The sequence below is a fragment of the Pinus tabuliformis genome, chromosome 3_1 (assembly GCF_031772625.1).
Source record: "Pinus tabuliformis cultivar Carrire ecotype Pingquan chromosome 3_1, CPIR1, whole genome shotgun sequence".
Taxonomy (NCBI): Eukaryota; Viridiplantae; Streptophyta; class Pinopsida; order Pinales; family Pinaceae; genus Pinus; species Pinus tabuliformis.
In genome coordinates, this window is record NC_142301.1 from 90,531,771 (window position 1) to 90,547,967 (window position 16,197).

A 16,197-nucleotide genomic window follows, 5' to 3' on the forward strand; every position below is an offset into this window, starting at 1 on the left:
TTTTTCTAGACTCTTAAAAACTGAAAAAGAAAAATTGTGTCAAAGTGTCATTAAAATTTATTAAATTCAGAATAACATCCCTATTCCTTCATCGATCTTAACATGAGATAATGGAGTCCACCAATCAAGGAATCCCTCTCGACGGGAATCCTAGTCCTTTTGCTTCTTGGGGAAATATTGATGCTCCTCATATGGTCACTTTGTCCCTTCCAGGACTTACCATTGGCCTACCAGTATGGCTGTTCTCGACCTATGTGGTTCAAAATAACGTCATTCCTTAGCAATCAAATTAGCATCCAGTTGATACTAAATTTGACCCCTTGCCTTCTTCTTTGTTTGTTTCTCCCTCCCCTTCTTCCTCTTCACTTGGTGAAAGTTGTGATGCTAATAACCAGGTGGCTAAGAAGATGAAATGTAGGGAGAAGAAGAAGAAGTTGATTCAGCAAGGGGGCAACCAAGCAACCATAGATCATGCATCAGCTGGTGAAAATCCACACATTAAAGCTCCTAAACCCAGATCTCCATGCATAATTTGTAGAGGAGACCATTTTCATTGAGAATTTCCATGCATTCCTGGGATCTTGAGAGAATGGTCTGCCAGTTCGCACTGTCAGGTGTCATCAACCTTTGGTGATCATGCTGATAGCACACCATCAACTAGTGATAATGAAGTTCATGGACAGAAAGGAAAGGTCAAAGTTCCATGTAGGTTATGTGAAGGGGACCATACCCTTCCCAATTGTCCCTTTTTGGATGAAGCCAAAAGAGTCTTGCATAACCGTCTTGCTTCACTGTAGCGACTTCCACCTGGATACAGGAAAATCTCCCCAAGTCCTTTACTAGTTGAAAATATGACTGACTTAACTGAATCGCCGATCGAAACACCTATCACTAGAAGTGAATATTTTGAGTCCATACCGGACCAAAGTCAATAGGTCAAGATGGCAGTCGACCTAGTTTTACCTTCAGAAGATCATATCCTTCCCGAAGAGAGTGAGAACGATACCATTCAAATTCTTTTTTTTACTTTAGAGTCCAATGAACTTGGGGGAAATCTACCCATTCCTTCACAACAGGAAGAGAATCCCCTGGTTCCCACTACTCAAAGGGTTAATTCAACCGTTTATTGGGTACTCCCTCCAAGCAGTCTAGTCACTTCCTTTGATTGGAATCGACTAGAGAGATCTCGCCTTCCTTCGTATGTACCTTTCCGGATCATAGTACAAGTTTACAAAATGATCATGTCAGGCACTATCATAGATTAGGGTGCGTTAGTGAGTATCCTTTCCTCAACATCTTGGAAAGTGCTTGGTCTTCCATCGCTTATGCTTGTTACACAAAAATTTTCAGGCTTTAACAAATGAACCAGTCGACTGTTAGGGATCCTTCCTAAGTTACCGATAACTTTGGGAAGGAAAACCATTCACCTAAACGTGATGGTAGTCCAAGCACCATTAGATTACAATCTACTCCTTGGGCGTGACTATGTTTATAACATGGAGGCTATTGCTTCAACACTCTTTCGAGTGATGTGTTTCCCACATGAAGGCAAAATTGTCACCATTGACCAGCTTTCATTCCCCAGTTCAAGCATAGCTCCAAGTCGATCATCATCCCTAAATGGTCCATGTATATCAACAGTGTCTCTGCAACCTTCATTCCATCTACCTAATTACCACGAGTAGTCTGGTTAATGTAACAAAGCTTGGGGCATGCACCGTTGTCTATTTGTCGAATGAACCCAGCTGAAAAAATAGGTCTCCCTGTAGCTTATGTGATTGGTCTGAGACACCATTCACCTTCGTCTATTTGGCGGACGAAGCCGAGGAAGTATTTTGTCTAACCGCTAAAAAAATCCATCCTACTTAACCACAGTGATTTCCATATGGTTACTGGAGATTCTCTTTTTTATCATGCTGGGGGCATGCAAACCATTTTCTATCTTTTTAGTTTTTTTTTAACTCTTTAGCTTTTTAGCTTTTTAGTTTTTTTAGCTTTTTAACTCCTTAGGTTAGGTGATTGGCCCAACACACCATTCACCTTTGTCTACACTGCGAATGAAGAAAAGGAAGTATTTTCCTACATAACCTCAATAGTTCCTCAGCTTTTTAGTTTTTCTAGATTTTTAGTTTTGACTTTTCTAGTTTTTTGGTTTTGTCATTTCTAGTTCACATAAAAGGAAAAACTAAAACCTGAGCATAGTTTCCGCAAGGTTCAAGCTCATTAAAAAATGAACCTAGACCCACACTGAGCATAGTTTCCGCAAGGTTCAAGCTCGTTAAAAATGAACCCGCACCCACACCTAAGCATAGTTTCCGCAAGGTTCAAGCTCGTTAAAAAATGAACCCGCACCCACACTGAGCATAGTTTCCGCAAGATTCAAGCTCGTTAAAAAATGAACCCACACCCACAGAGAGCTTATGTTCCCCCAGAGTTCAAGCTCATTAAAAAATGAACCTACCTTTGGTGAATAACCTTTGTGATTACCATTACATCATCCTTTTGAGCCTTGGTTGTGTTCCTACCATCACCTCCATTCTTTTGGCCAATCATATGCTTCCACTTGATTGTTTACCTTTTTGAGGAACAGTTATGACGAGTGGTCCTATTAGCCACCCTCTTCACATCACCATGTTTTGATAAGTTCCAAACTTACTCGGAACTAGTTGCTACCCTAGACACCACTCGTTCCTAAGAAAAGTGTCCTCTTTAAACCCTTTTCAAACTCGTTAAATATGAAAAGATTGTCGAGCAATTGACATTTCTAGCTTGTTAAAGTGATGGGAAATGCCATCCCTCCTGTGTATTTTATTTTTTTCATACCTGAGGGATTATCTTATGAAAAAGTTTGAGCGCTTCTCTTTTTCGGCTCGCTAAGGTGATCGAAAAGTAATCCCTTTTGTATTATTTTAATCTTTTTCAGACTTAAGGGACTATGCTATGAAAAAGAATTGATGGAGTTTCCTTTTCATCCCTTTTCAAACTCTCTAAAGATGAAAAGGACTGAGTTATCCTTGTTTTTAAACTCGTTAAAACAATAGTGACAAACTTGTCCACCTAGATAAGAATGAGTTTCACTGTTGCTAGACTCACTAAGAACATAGTGACAGGTTTGCCCGAAGGGCAAATTATGGAACAAGCATATGTTATCCTCCTCAAGCTTGACAAAAATAAAGAGGTATGGATCAGTAATGACTGGGGAAAAAGGGAAGAAAACTTGAAGAATTTTATGGTAGCAGGTCGCTCTTGAACATGACACTTTCAGTCCATCACCATGATTGAGTCGGGTTGGGTTATTCCGTTCACCGGTCATTTCAACATTAGTCTTTCACACTATCCATTTTTGGGTTTAATGCTGCCAATCCATCTAATTATTGCTAATATGTTCAAGAGAATTCATTCAGTTGAGAATTCACCATCCAGTTAATGCCTCATCCACTGCAATACCTTCAACCTCCATTTTTCATGACCACCATTCCTGAACCTTGTGTCGTCGACCGTTTTCACCTCCAGAAAATGATTTGCTTCATTTTGTGTCGTAGATGTGGGATACATTAAGGCCCTCCTACAATGGGTCACTTCTTGTCGACATCAGCTCATTATCCAAGAAGTTGACTTAGAAACAACCCTTTCAGTACTTTGAATCTTCCATGCCTTACTCGCAAGTTTCTCACTTCCGGCGACAGGTTGACATCAATGGCCTTCAACCAAAATATTTTGCATGGTGTTCAACATCAGATCATATATTCACACCACGTGAATTGCACTGTAGTACCTTGAGGGTCATTATCATTATTGGTGATTCATCTCACTTCTGTTAACAGCTCACATTATTGGCTGGTAATCAGGTGATGTCTTTCCATGTTCGACTTCAAAAAATCTTTTCACATGGATCGACTTGTACATCGGGTGAATATTGCACAAGTTTTAAGACCCCGGATCTAGTTTCATCCATCCAAGCTGTGATATATTCAGGGATATAAAGACATCAAATGTACACAGAAGCTGCATAGATGGTCATCCAAGCCAGGGAGGATGACTCTACATATGAAGAATCACTAGTCTGCAACTATAGACGATTATCTGCTCTATGTACATGAAATGAATTTATAAAGCTAAGCATGGGAATGCTAGTTTTGAAACCTCGGATCCTCATGTTAAGGCATTTCACCCGACATCAAGATTTACGACTTCATGCTTTAGGGGGCAAATGTTACAGAAATATTTGGGCACTTAAACCCCAATATTATATGTCAATAAACTAGGGCTCTTTAACCCCTAAAAGTTTTGTTTCATACCCTAAAAGATCATCGTCAACTGATTACATCATTCCCCAAAAGTTCCACCTAAAAAACCATTGAAAACTGGCCTAAACTGGACCATACTGAAAGCTCCACTATTAGGGTGCGATGCATACTGAGTTCTACACTAGCCAGGTGTGATGCATACTAAAGAGGCCTTCTATGGACTGTGATGAGCGAGAATGGACAAATGTCTGAGACAGTTTTCTAAGTGGATCCTCATGGCATCTTCTAGAAACTTCTCCTATGTCACTTGCCTCTCTGAATTTGCCCAAGGATGAGTAAGAGATCCAATAAATCTCCAAGTGGAACCAAAAACAACAAGTGGAATGACACTAATAAGAAACCCAGAGATGACTCACACCCTTGCATACATCTATAAATGGATCCCTCATTTGAGAGATCTAAAGGCTAAAATTTTGTAATTTGTAAGGAAGTGCTGATAGTTTGTATCTAAGAAAGAGAATTGTATTCTTGGGTGATATTTCTTTTCATGAGGTTGTTGTAGCTCCAAATCTCACTCTTATGGTTTGTGATGCTGTACTCATGGCCTAGGGCAACCCCTCTTTCCAGACCTGGTCCTAAAATTTAAAAAACAGTGTTTTATCCCTTATACGCGACATTGCCCTGAGTTAAACGCGTGTATACGCGGGTATGTGTATAGCCAACCCACGTGTATGTATTAAAACACTTAAAAAATATACAACTCCTCATTTTCGGGCGGAGATCGCAGGTTTTACCTGCTGATCACCTGTTAGTGCCCGTGGCCCAACTGTTCCCAACCAACTCCTAACTAAAAAACTACTTTGGAGATGGTATAAAAAGACCTCAAAGGGAAGGCCTAAAGGAGGAGAGAATAGAGAGAAAGGTTATTATGCTGAGATTTTTCCCTTGACCAGGTCTGAAATCCCTTGTGCCTTCTGTACTTCCCCCATTTTGTACAGGAAACCTTTGTTTCCTTGTGTGTTGATGTTCATCCACCATTTATGACATCATGGAGAGAGGCATGGAAGGAGTTTTGTTAGAGGCTTGAGGCTGGAACGGATCCGGAAGGAAGCTTTTCTTGGAGCCTGCTGAAGGTGATTTAGGTGAACATATTCCTTTTTATGTGCTTTATTTGTCTATAATAAAAGAAACACATGCCTTGGTTCTCGAAATGAATCTTCTTTATGTTAATGATAGTCATGTTTAGAATTCATATGTAAATGGTTGTTTGGATTTCATAACTAACTACCTTTCTTTATAACATGAAGATGGTTTCTTTATAAGTTTTGTCCATGTACTGCTATGTTCTTTGAATTGGTTGTTTTGCAGGACAAAAGAGAAGAAGGGAACTCCAAGAAGGGTTTGGACCCTAAAGGCCTTCTCAAACGTAGGACCAAAGGTACGTACCCTTATCATAGAATTTGCTTACTATAGCATAATGGCTGTATGAATGTATGTTTCTTTGAATAGATAACTTTCAGTCTGCTAGGGTTTCAACCCAAAAAGCCCTAGGGGAGTAATTCCCTCTATCAGAATTGGCGACTCCACTGGGGACAACACTCTTGTTGTTCCTAGTTTGGGTATTTTTCAAGCCAATCAGGGCTCAGCTGCCTTGTCTGCTTGCTGTTACTATCTGGTCTGTTCTTGAACTTTAAGCTTTGCCAGTTTCTTCAGTTTGTTTTTTATTTTTCTTGAAGCTTTTCATACACACTGTTTTTCTTAGATACAGAGGCGTATATACGGTTTTTTCTTTGAGTGAACCCACGTATACGCAGGTTTCCTCAAACATAGTCGCGTATACATGCAATATGTACTTAAGTACAGTCGCGCATATATTGCAATTTTCGAGATTTATAAATCATTTTAGTCTCTGAAGGCTTGTCTAGTGGTTTGATTCAGTCTGAAGCAGTCATTTTCCAGTATCAGTTATTGGTTTTACAACAAGCATCTCGTTCTGAATTCTCTCTGATTATAAGGAGTATTGGTCTTGTTTTTTGTTGATTGCAAGTGTCATCGTTTTTGGCTAAAGCATGCAAGATTTCTTGATAGGAATCTTGGCTGCTCTGTTTCATCAGGGTAGGGAGATTCAATTCAATCTTTGTGTTAATCCTGCTTTTGGTGATTTTTTGTTTGCTTGACAAAACCGCTTTTTGTGACCATCCACTTCTTTGTTTCATGAAAGTTGTTGATTGACACTTTCTTGGAATTTGTCTTTTTGATCTTTTGGTTTTTTTTTTGCCAAAGCTTTCATTGTTGCTTTTGATTGTTAAGAGCGATTTCAAGCACATTTATTTTTGTTAAATTTTCATCCATTGAGTGGTGTTGATTCGCAAAAGTGTTTAATTGCCTATTCTTCGATCACAAGTTTCAGTGTTGTTGAGAGCATTTTTGAAAAGACTTTTTTGTTTGTTGCTTTAAAGAAAATCTTTTGAAAATCCTAGTTTTGCTTTCTTGAACTTGATTTTCATTTGGTTTCCTTTTAGTAAAGTGAAAGTGCTTTATGTTTGTCTTAGAACTTGTTTTTAGTGTTTAGACGAAATGAATGGTAACATCTCATATTCCATCTAGGCATTGTAAGTGGCAAGATAAATATTGATAAGCAAGCAACTTTCTTTTTTGGTTTTTAGAGTAGTTTTAGATCTTGCATCCACATATAGTTGTTGCATTAGGATAGATTTGCATCCCATTTTTAGGCATATATAGCTTTGTTAGCTTTTGTGAGTGTGAAGTGTGCATTAACGAAAAGAAAAGGAAAATTTGTTTTATTAGAAGTACCTCTGAACCCTATAGAAATTGCTCTTCATCGAAAAACGAAAAAGTGCATGTGCATGTAGTTAAGTTTTTATTAATTTCTTTTGTGTCAAAAAACACCACTAGTTTCACTTCCGTTACCTTGTGACTTAAAGAATAGCCTAATAAAATCAAGCGCTAACTAAAATTCACTATAACTTTTTGTTTTAGTCAGTTACACCAACAAGATTAGGAGTTTAGGGCCTTGGATTAGGCGAGTGGAGAGTTAACTCTCCAAGGCCATATCAACATCAAACATAGGAGTCTGAATAACGAGAGAAAATCCAATAGCGTTAGGAAGACCAGGAAAGCTTCGGATCTGGGAGTTAAGCACGAGGGTTTGTGAAGATAGGGAAGAGAGATACCCCCTCTCCTACTTGTCCGAACTTACCTCACGACTGTTCCGCCTGGCTTCTGCGACGAGTTGGTATCCATAGTTGCTACTCCTAGGGAACTACACAGGTGGCTGTGGAGGGGAATCCCGTGGCACCTGAGGTTGACGGTTCATCACTCTCGACAGTACTACTGGAGGGCACCCTTGTGAAGCTTGGGGGCTTGCACCGGCACAGGCTATTGTTAGGAGGTCAGCGTAACTTCCTCTAATACCTTCGCTGATAGGACTGGGCCCTCATCATCCCAGACTATCTTCGGAAGGCCCCTTATTTCACTTTCTCGTATTTTGGTGTCCGGTCTTAATCACCCGGAACGGAAATACTTGGAAGTTGTTTGACTGGTTGTATCTTTAGGGACTTTATAGTGTGTGCTCTATGCTCCTAGTTGGCCTAGCTTTCAATTTTTGTTAGATCATAACAAAAAATTCAAAGTGGCTGACCGATCTCCAAGACGGTCTCGAAGACTTCGTGGTCTCTCGCCACCAAGTTTAGAGCCTTCTCCTAGAAGGCGCAGAGGCAATACTACCGATGGGTTCCGTCCCACGCCGGTTGATGCATTGGGGATTGATCCTCCTCTCGGGGGCATTAGCGGCCAAGCAAGGCCTGGCACTTCTGAACAAGAGAGGGACACTCCAGTCCTTTCTCGAGTTCTCTTTCAAGCGGAGAATAACATAGAGGTAGAAGAACTTTCAGAGTCATTAGCGGCTCCAAATTCTCCACTACCATCTAGTCATCCAGATGTACTGCAATATGTTGGGACTCCGACGCATAGACCGTCAAGTCCAGGTTACGCTACGCGCTTACCATCAATGACCACTACTGGAAGCATGGCTTCTATGAGTGCTACGACTATGCAAACCCCAACATCGGTGCAAGGGGGAGGAACCATTTCCATCTCCTCTGCTTCCTTGTTCAGATCATTTGCTAGCACATATATAGTTGGGTCTACCTCCATTCCGTCCACGAGTGGAAATTTCCAAACCAATGCTTTTGATACTGGATTCTTCCCATTTGGCACCCATTCACAGGGTATTCCATCGGTTCCTTTTAGTGCCGCTATGTCCATGATGGGTGGATTGGCTTCATTCCAGGGTTTTCCGTTTGGAAGTGGTCATATACCACATTCCAACCCGACGGTAGGATCCATGCCTTTTTCTTCTGTGGGACAAAGTAGCAATCCTTTCCAAGGTTGAAATAACCCTGGGGTTAGTAGCATGGGAACTGGGAATCCATTTATCGGCCAACAAGGGAATAGGCCGTACTCCACGGTTAGTATGTTTCAAAGTATTCCTCCCCTTGCTTCGGCTTGGAATCCCTATCAGGGGTTGTCAACTCCCTACAATCCTTTAGGAGGAAAATTTGCTGGTTATGGAGGTTATACGGCCGGACTTGGTCAAATTCTGAATTTTGCTGGACCACAAGGCTTGCCTTTTGGTTCAGCTGGTTCTACTGGTTACTTTGGGCAGCCTGGTGCCTCCCAAATTCCAGGACAATCTTTTCAGAGTTTTGGGAGTTCTGCCCAGTTTGGGTGGAATCCCCAAGGTCCTCCTAGGCTTCCGTTTCTAGCAACGTTGAACTTGCCAGATCTCACTAAGTTAACAAATGACCCAATCAAGTACAATCCGGCCTGGCCTTCGGTCCCAACCAAACTCCCTTCAGACATTCCAAAATTCGAAGGGAAGAGTGGCGAAGACCCAGGCGAACATGTAACCACATTCCATTTGTGGTGCTCATCTAACTCCCTTATCGATGACTCGATTAGGTTGAGACTCTTTCAGCGCACCTTGACTGGTAACGCGGCCAAATGGTATATAGAGTTGCCAGGGGGCAGCTTTACATCGTTCGCTGACTTAGCCAATATTTTCTTAAATCACTTCCAGTTGCCTGTCCGCTATGATGCCGGAATTAAACTTCTGGCCACCTTTCGTCAGGATAAGGCAACCCACATTTCTGACCATATTCAGGAATGGAGACGGAGAAAGAGGCTCATTAAAGCTGAAATCCCTCTAGAGTACCGTCTCGAGTGGTTTTTGAAGTCTTTACAACCTGAGATCTCCAAGGATGTCTCAATGTCTGGGGTCTATTCTGTGGAGCAAGCCATTTTTAGGGCCCAGCAATTAGAATTGATCTACTCTCAGTCTAGGATATTACAAAAGTACTTGCCAGATTCTCCTGGATCTAAGGTTGATGTAGCTAAGTCGAAGCCAGGTCCACACGCGGATGGTATCGTCGGGTCAGTAGACACAACTACCGTGAACTTGTTGAATCAATTGCAGCGGTTGTCCTTGCAAACTGCTTCTAACAACCAAGTCACATCGTCTAATCCCCCCGCTTCCCAAACTTCTTCAATAAATGTCGTCCAATCTGATAACCCCAAAGGAAATCAAAATTCCAATGGGAAAAAGAAAGGATGAGGTAAGAGAAAGAACCAGGATGGGAAGCCTGATGCAAATAAATCCGGCAACAACGCCGATGGTGGTAGAAATGAGTCGAGAAAGAAAGTCAAGTTTCCCTGCAAATTGTGCAGTGGAGACCATCTAACTCATCTCTGCCCTAAGATTGAAGACGCTCAGCGCTTGTTAGGACAACAAGGAACTTCTAGTTCTTAGGATGTGTTAACCAACAGTTTTCCCCAAGGGCGGCAACTTCTTGCTGGCGCGAGTTCAAACTCTAGAACCTCCGCAGGGGGCAACCAGGAAGGGGACAAGTCATTAAACATTTTCATGATGGGTGCTCACGCTAATGTGACCACACGGTCACGCGATTATGGTGAAGGTGAAACTTCCAAGGGTAAATCAGTTCCCGAAACTAACAACCCACTTCATATTGAGCGACCTTCTGTTGAGACTATACCTCGGGTGCCAAAAGGTTCCGCTAAACGCGCGACTATCAACCCTAATATTAGGGCAACCTAGAATTACTCCATTGTTGAGGATCTGGCCCAGAGTCCATGTGCTATGTCCGCGTTAGAGGTTCTCCAGTCGGGTCCTGCTCAACGAAGTGCCTTGCTATCGGCAATGGGGGCAGTAGATCCAAGTAATTCCTTAGCTCTCACTTTTGATATGAGTAATGTCAAAAAGAGACTTCCTCATCACATGGCTTTCCAGATAAAGTCTACATACCAAAAAATAAATATTTTTCGGATGGTTGTAGATGAGGGAGCTTCCACGTGTGTCATGTCTATGTCATGTTGGAAGGCCATTGGATCACTGTCGGTTGTTCCTTCACCCACCTTATTGACAGCATTTGATGGTCATTCTCATAGGCCATACGGGATTATCCCGGCCTTTCCTGTATGTGTTGGAGGGAAGGTCGTTAATATTGAAGTAGAAGTCATAGACGCTAACCTAGACTATAATCTCCTCTTAGGAAGGAACTGGGTATACGAGATGGAAGCCGTTGTTCTGACTCTGTTTCGTGTCATTTTCTTTCCTCATGAGGGGAAATCGTTAAGGTTGATCAGTTGGACTATTGCCCAGTTGATCCTCAAGCAAACTCTGACTCTACTATTCCTTTAGTGGGTAACCCTCGTCTGCCTACTGAGAGTCTAGGAGTCGGGATGTACTCTTCATTGATGGTTACGTTTAATCTTCCCCCTCCTACAGCTGGTATAGATACAATTTCATCCTCCAGGGATCCTTTATGGAGAGAGTTTGTCCAAACTCCTGATTCTTCGAATTCTGGAACCTTAGCTTCATCTGTGACCACATCAGCTGACGACAAGGTGGGTGGAATAGAATCTCTTATATCTACAGTAGAGCCTAGATGTGAATCTATCGATAACTCTGTAGATAAACATTCTACTCCTTCCTCTGGGAAGGAAATAGATGGTGATGTGGCTCATTTTTGGACCCTTGATTCCACCTCTGCATCGGATTGCTCGGATATTGTTTTTCCATCGGACGAAGCGATATTCGAAGCAATGACGGTTGTAGATCGACCGTTGGAAGATTTACATCGTCGGTTACACTTTCGTTCCCCTGTGCATGAAGTCAAATCTCGGTCCTCTAGTTCGACTAGTGATGTTTGTACGGTCCCTTTGGCTCCAACACATTCATTTTTCGAAGAGAGTATATTGATTGGTTCGATCGTCGTACCTATAAACATCCCTAGGAGTAAGTTGGCTCCAAAACATTCATTTTCCATAGGGTCGATCCCATCATGTTATGGTTCGTCAGCCATCTTCACTCGCCGATTCTTTAAATCATGACACGATGGTAGAGCCATCCTTTACATGGGCATCCTAGTTAGCACCTCACTGACATTTGTTGCCCATGCTACTCCGTTTTGAGTAGGCTCGGGAGTCCTCTGTAGTCCCGCCATGACTTATGCGATGAAGACTCATTCCTCTTAGCTTCTCCGCTTTGTTCTGGCCATATACCCTAGAGGCTCCTTTGTGTTGAGTTGTACTACTGCATTGCATGTTGACCACTTGCACCTTTTGGCCTAGAGCCGGCTTCACTTGGAATCGTGTTTAAGCCAACTTTTGACCATGACATCTGCAAAATCAACCTTGCACACCCTTGACTTCTGCAACTTGACACACCTTGACCCGTGGAAGGAACATACCTTTGAGTGTCACTGACTAGTTTTCACCTCCCTGCATTGAGCATAGGAATGTTCCTTTCCCAGGAGCTAGATCATCTGTTTCACTGACGCTCGTTCTTTCCACTGTACCGTAGCATTCTTTTATTCTTTTTCCGGCTTAATAGAAAAATACAAAAAAATTAAATATTCCAAAAAGAGCGGGAACGGGACATTATTTCCATTTATTGTTGGCAGCTAGAGTCAGCCGTGTCGCCCTTGAACAAAGCACTCAAAGCAAAGTCTCCTCCCCATGGGTGGGATTTAGTTTGACTTAGGTACGCCATAACCTTGTTGTTGAGTCAGTTCTCCACCGATTGGTTATCTCTTCCAATCATATGGAGGGTTCGTTCGTGCCTCCTGCATGGCGAACTTATACAGAGTCATCATATGCTGCCACATAGTCACATTGAGTCGTGCTTTTGTTCAAGGGAAGCTAGCCTGAGTTGGCCTCTTTGTGCTGTCTCTTGACTCATTTTTCAGTCGGCCATCCCCGGTTGTCAGTGTCATGTCTATCATCACAGCAATTATATTGGTCCTTTACTCGTGCCGGTTTGAGAAGGTCCCCATTGACTTCTTGCTGGCGGGTGTTGTCCTTATCGACGACGACATCTTGCTCTGAGGACAGGCCTAGAGCTGCACCCTAGCCCTATTTTCATTATTGATAGGTTACCTTGTGCTCAGCATCGATCAGTATCATGGGTCTTTGACTGAGTGGTTTCCCTTGTGTTCGACATCAGCATACATTATCACACATTGGGATTCGTGAAGTACCTTGGTTTCCATTTGACCCTATTGGTGGATACCTCACCTCTATGTCAGCTTTCATTATTGGTTGGTTCAGAGGGTTTCTGCCGTGCGCTAGCCACATCTTGTGTATGTCGGAAACGCACTTCAGTTAGGTTACTACATCTTTTTTCATCCGATTCCTTCCACATTATTGGCCTACGGGTTACACTCGCGCTAGATTGATGAAGGATGTCTTAATGCCTTCCTTCTAGCAGATCTTTCCCTATCGACTCTGACTCATTGCTCTGGGGCAAAGATCTAGAGTCCATTCTGCAGTACCTTGGGGTTTGCAGTCATTAGTGGCAGATCCTTCGCTATCGACAGTGGGAAACCATCATTGTCTCCTGATCGATAGATTCTTACAGGTGTTCGACTCCAGCTCATCTATTCACACTTTGTTGGATTGTACTGGGTACCTTGACGCTCATTATCATTATCGGTGAGTAGTCTCGCGTTTGTTAACGGTATACATTAATGACCTGTAATCAAAAGATTTCTCACATGGTCAACTTCAGATCATTTATTCCCATGCTGTAGAAATGTACCACGACGGTCGGTGAAGACCTCAGGTTGTATCAGCATTCATTGGTTCACTTGACAGTTGCTCCTGTTGCTGTTAGTTGATACCACTCCATTTTATATGTTGTAGTCAGTCATGGCGACATTCTATACGCTGGCACCTGAGTTTGCAGTGTAGTACCATCCTATTCCATCATGTTCAGTTGGTACCTTTTTGGGATCAGTCTTTGATATCAGTGATCTGTTGCATCTTTTAGCATCATTGACAGTCTTATATGTGATATTCAGACATGTACTTGTTCATTATGATCAGATGATCCATTATGTATCTTTCAGTTATTTATACTTGTATACTTAGTGGATCCGCTTGTACTTGATATGCGGACATGCTTCACTTTTTTCTGAGCATGGGTATGCCCACCTCAGACAGTGTTTCTTTCTGATCTCCTTTGGTGGTGTTAGCTACCTATACCAATAGGTTTCATATTTCATGATTGGCAATGAAAAGGTCCAAATATGCTCTGCTTTGATGATGCAAAGATCACATATTTCCAAGAGAATACCATCTGTGCTTATAGCTTGATGTGGACTCAATTTTTGATGGATGGTCCAACAGCCTAATCTGGATCATGCCATGTTTTAAATTTTCAATTGTAGAATAGAGAAAGAAGTCTGTCCAAACTGTTTAATCTTGGCAGACAAGTAGTTTAGGTAGAGAAGAAAGGCTCCCAACAGCTTAATCTGGGACCTTGGAAGAAATAAGGGTAGAAGTAGATAGACCATCAAAAGAAAAAATCCAAAGAAAAGAAAAGGCAGGTAAGGGTCTGCAAGCCTAAGTGCACCCTCCAAGAAGAAATAAAAAATGCTAGGCAAGTAAATGGGTAGGTAGATGGGGTTGCAGAAGTATCATTCCTTATAATTGAAGGTATGCTAAACTATTTCACAAAAGCAGAATCAATGGATTGAAAGGTCCTTCTTCTCTATCAGGTTGCAGCAAAGTAAAGAAGCATGTCTAACTTCCCACTTATCCCCTTTCCATTCATTACTAATATCCCCTCATCAGTTGTGATTCATGGAAGAATCGATGGTTTTATGGTGGTTCTTAGTCCCTTAAAAGCCACATTTCTTGTCTAAAACTCTTTTCATTTTGCTCTATTCCCTAAGCTAAGTTATTTTCAAACAAACTTAGTGGTATCTCCCCTCATCCACTCCTTTCATCCATATTAACCCTAACTCTATTATATAGTTCCCCTATATTACCTTGTCCCTAGTATTATAACACCATGGTGTATAAACCCCAAACATTGTATAAATATCCCTCCCCTTGGCATTATAGCCATATGTTCTCTGTCAGGGATCAAAACGACATCTGGTCACTTTGATAAACCTAAGTCTAATCCCCCTCCTCTCTTCTGAATCCATTTGGCCCATTAAAACCTTCATTTGCTAAGAAAACATTGGAAAAAACCCTTTACCCATAACCCGCTTTGTATTATGAAATAACACAAAAACCCACTTTTTGCCATTTATCCAAAGTCTCCGCCCACATTATTTCATTCCAAAAAAATACATTGAAAAACATTACAAAACACCATATCCCTAAGTTTTTCCGCCGGGCGCAAACTCCAAAAAAAATATGTTATTTTAATCCTTCCCCCGCATCTGTATCATCCGATCAAATCATCAACCCGTCAACCGTCCGATCGGGCACTTTTGATCGGACAACTATTATGAATATCGGGTTGGGCCCGAGGTCCGACGTTTAGCACCCGAGAAACTGTCAGAGGGTGACATCAGGCCTCTGCCACGCGTCGCCCTCACAGCTTCTTGGGTCGGCCTCTGACAAAACCGTCGCCGTATTGTAAGCGGTCTGAGAAAACCATTACCGCTGTTCCGCTTACCACCTGTTTTGCCGGGCTTGCGTCATCCCCACGTCAGAGCCACGTCACTGCCACCTCGCCGTCGCATCAACTCCTTCGTCAGCCCCCGCGCTGATATGGCCGCCACCTCACTATCCCCGTGGACCAATCGTAGCCTGCCACATCACCCGGTGACGTCATCCGACTCCGACCCCACCCGATGACGTCATGTTGACGTCATCCCAAAAACGCGCCAATATTGCCAAAAATCCATATTTAGGCCAAAATGTCATGTTTTTCCACTTTTGGCAAAAGAAACTCTAGCTATTTCTGCATGTTGCTCACGTTCAAACCAGCGCCAACCTGCTAAAGCTGATTCCAAGACCGCCGACGCCTCCATTGCACCTGCATTTGCAACTCTTACCGGCGAAATTACCAGGTATTCCTCAAAATCATTCCATGAGCCTGGTTTTATCCGTATTTCCTCAAGCAAACTGTTAAGAGACTGTAAAACACTGTTTTCACCATCAAATACACGGTGACTTGCACCCATTTTCAACCAGTGAAGCCATAAACCTCCTGCAGAGCCGCATTTGACAAATTAAGTTGAATTCATAGCTAGTTCGCGCAGTCGTGAACTAGAGATTTCAATTGACCAGATTCACCACAGAAAATACTCCTGGTCAGTCCTGCTACTGTTTTATCAATCCTTTAGACAATATTTCAACTGTTGTTTAATCAATTTGCCTTCTGTTTCTTACAATTCACTTCCATTGCAAGAAAATATTCCTCTCTGTTGTTCTGCTCGATTGAAACCGGTTCACCTACAGTTCAAAAGCTTCAGTAGCCATGGAGACACCAATAGCCCTGAATGTCCAGCCTCTGAATGCCCCTCATAGGGAGATAGCATGGAAAGCCCTGGGAGATGTAGACTATCAGATGTTAGATTGGTTTCCAATGGGTTCTAAGTTTAATATC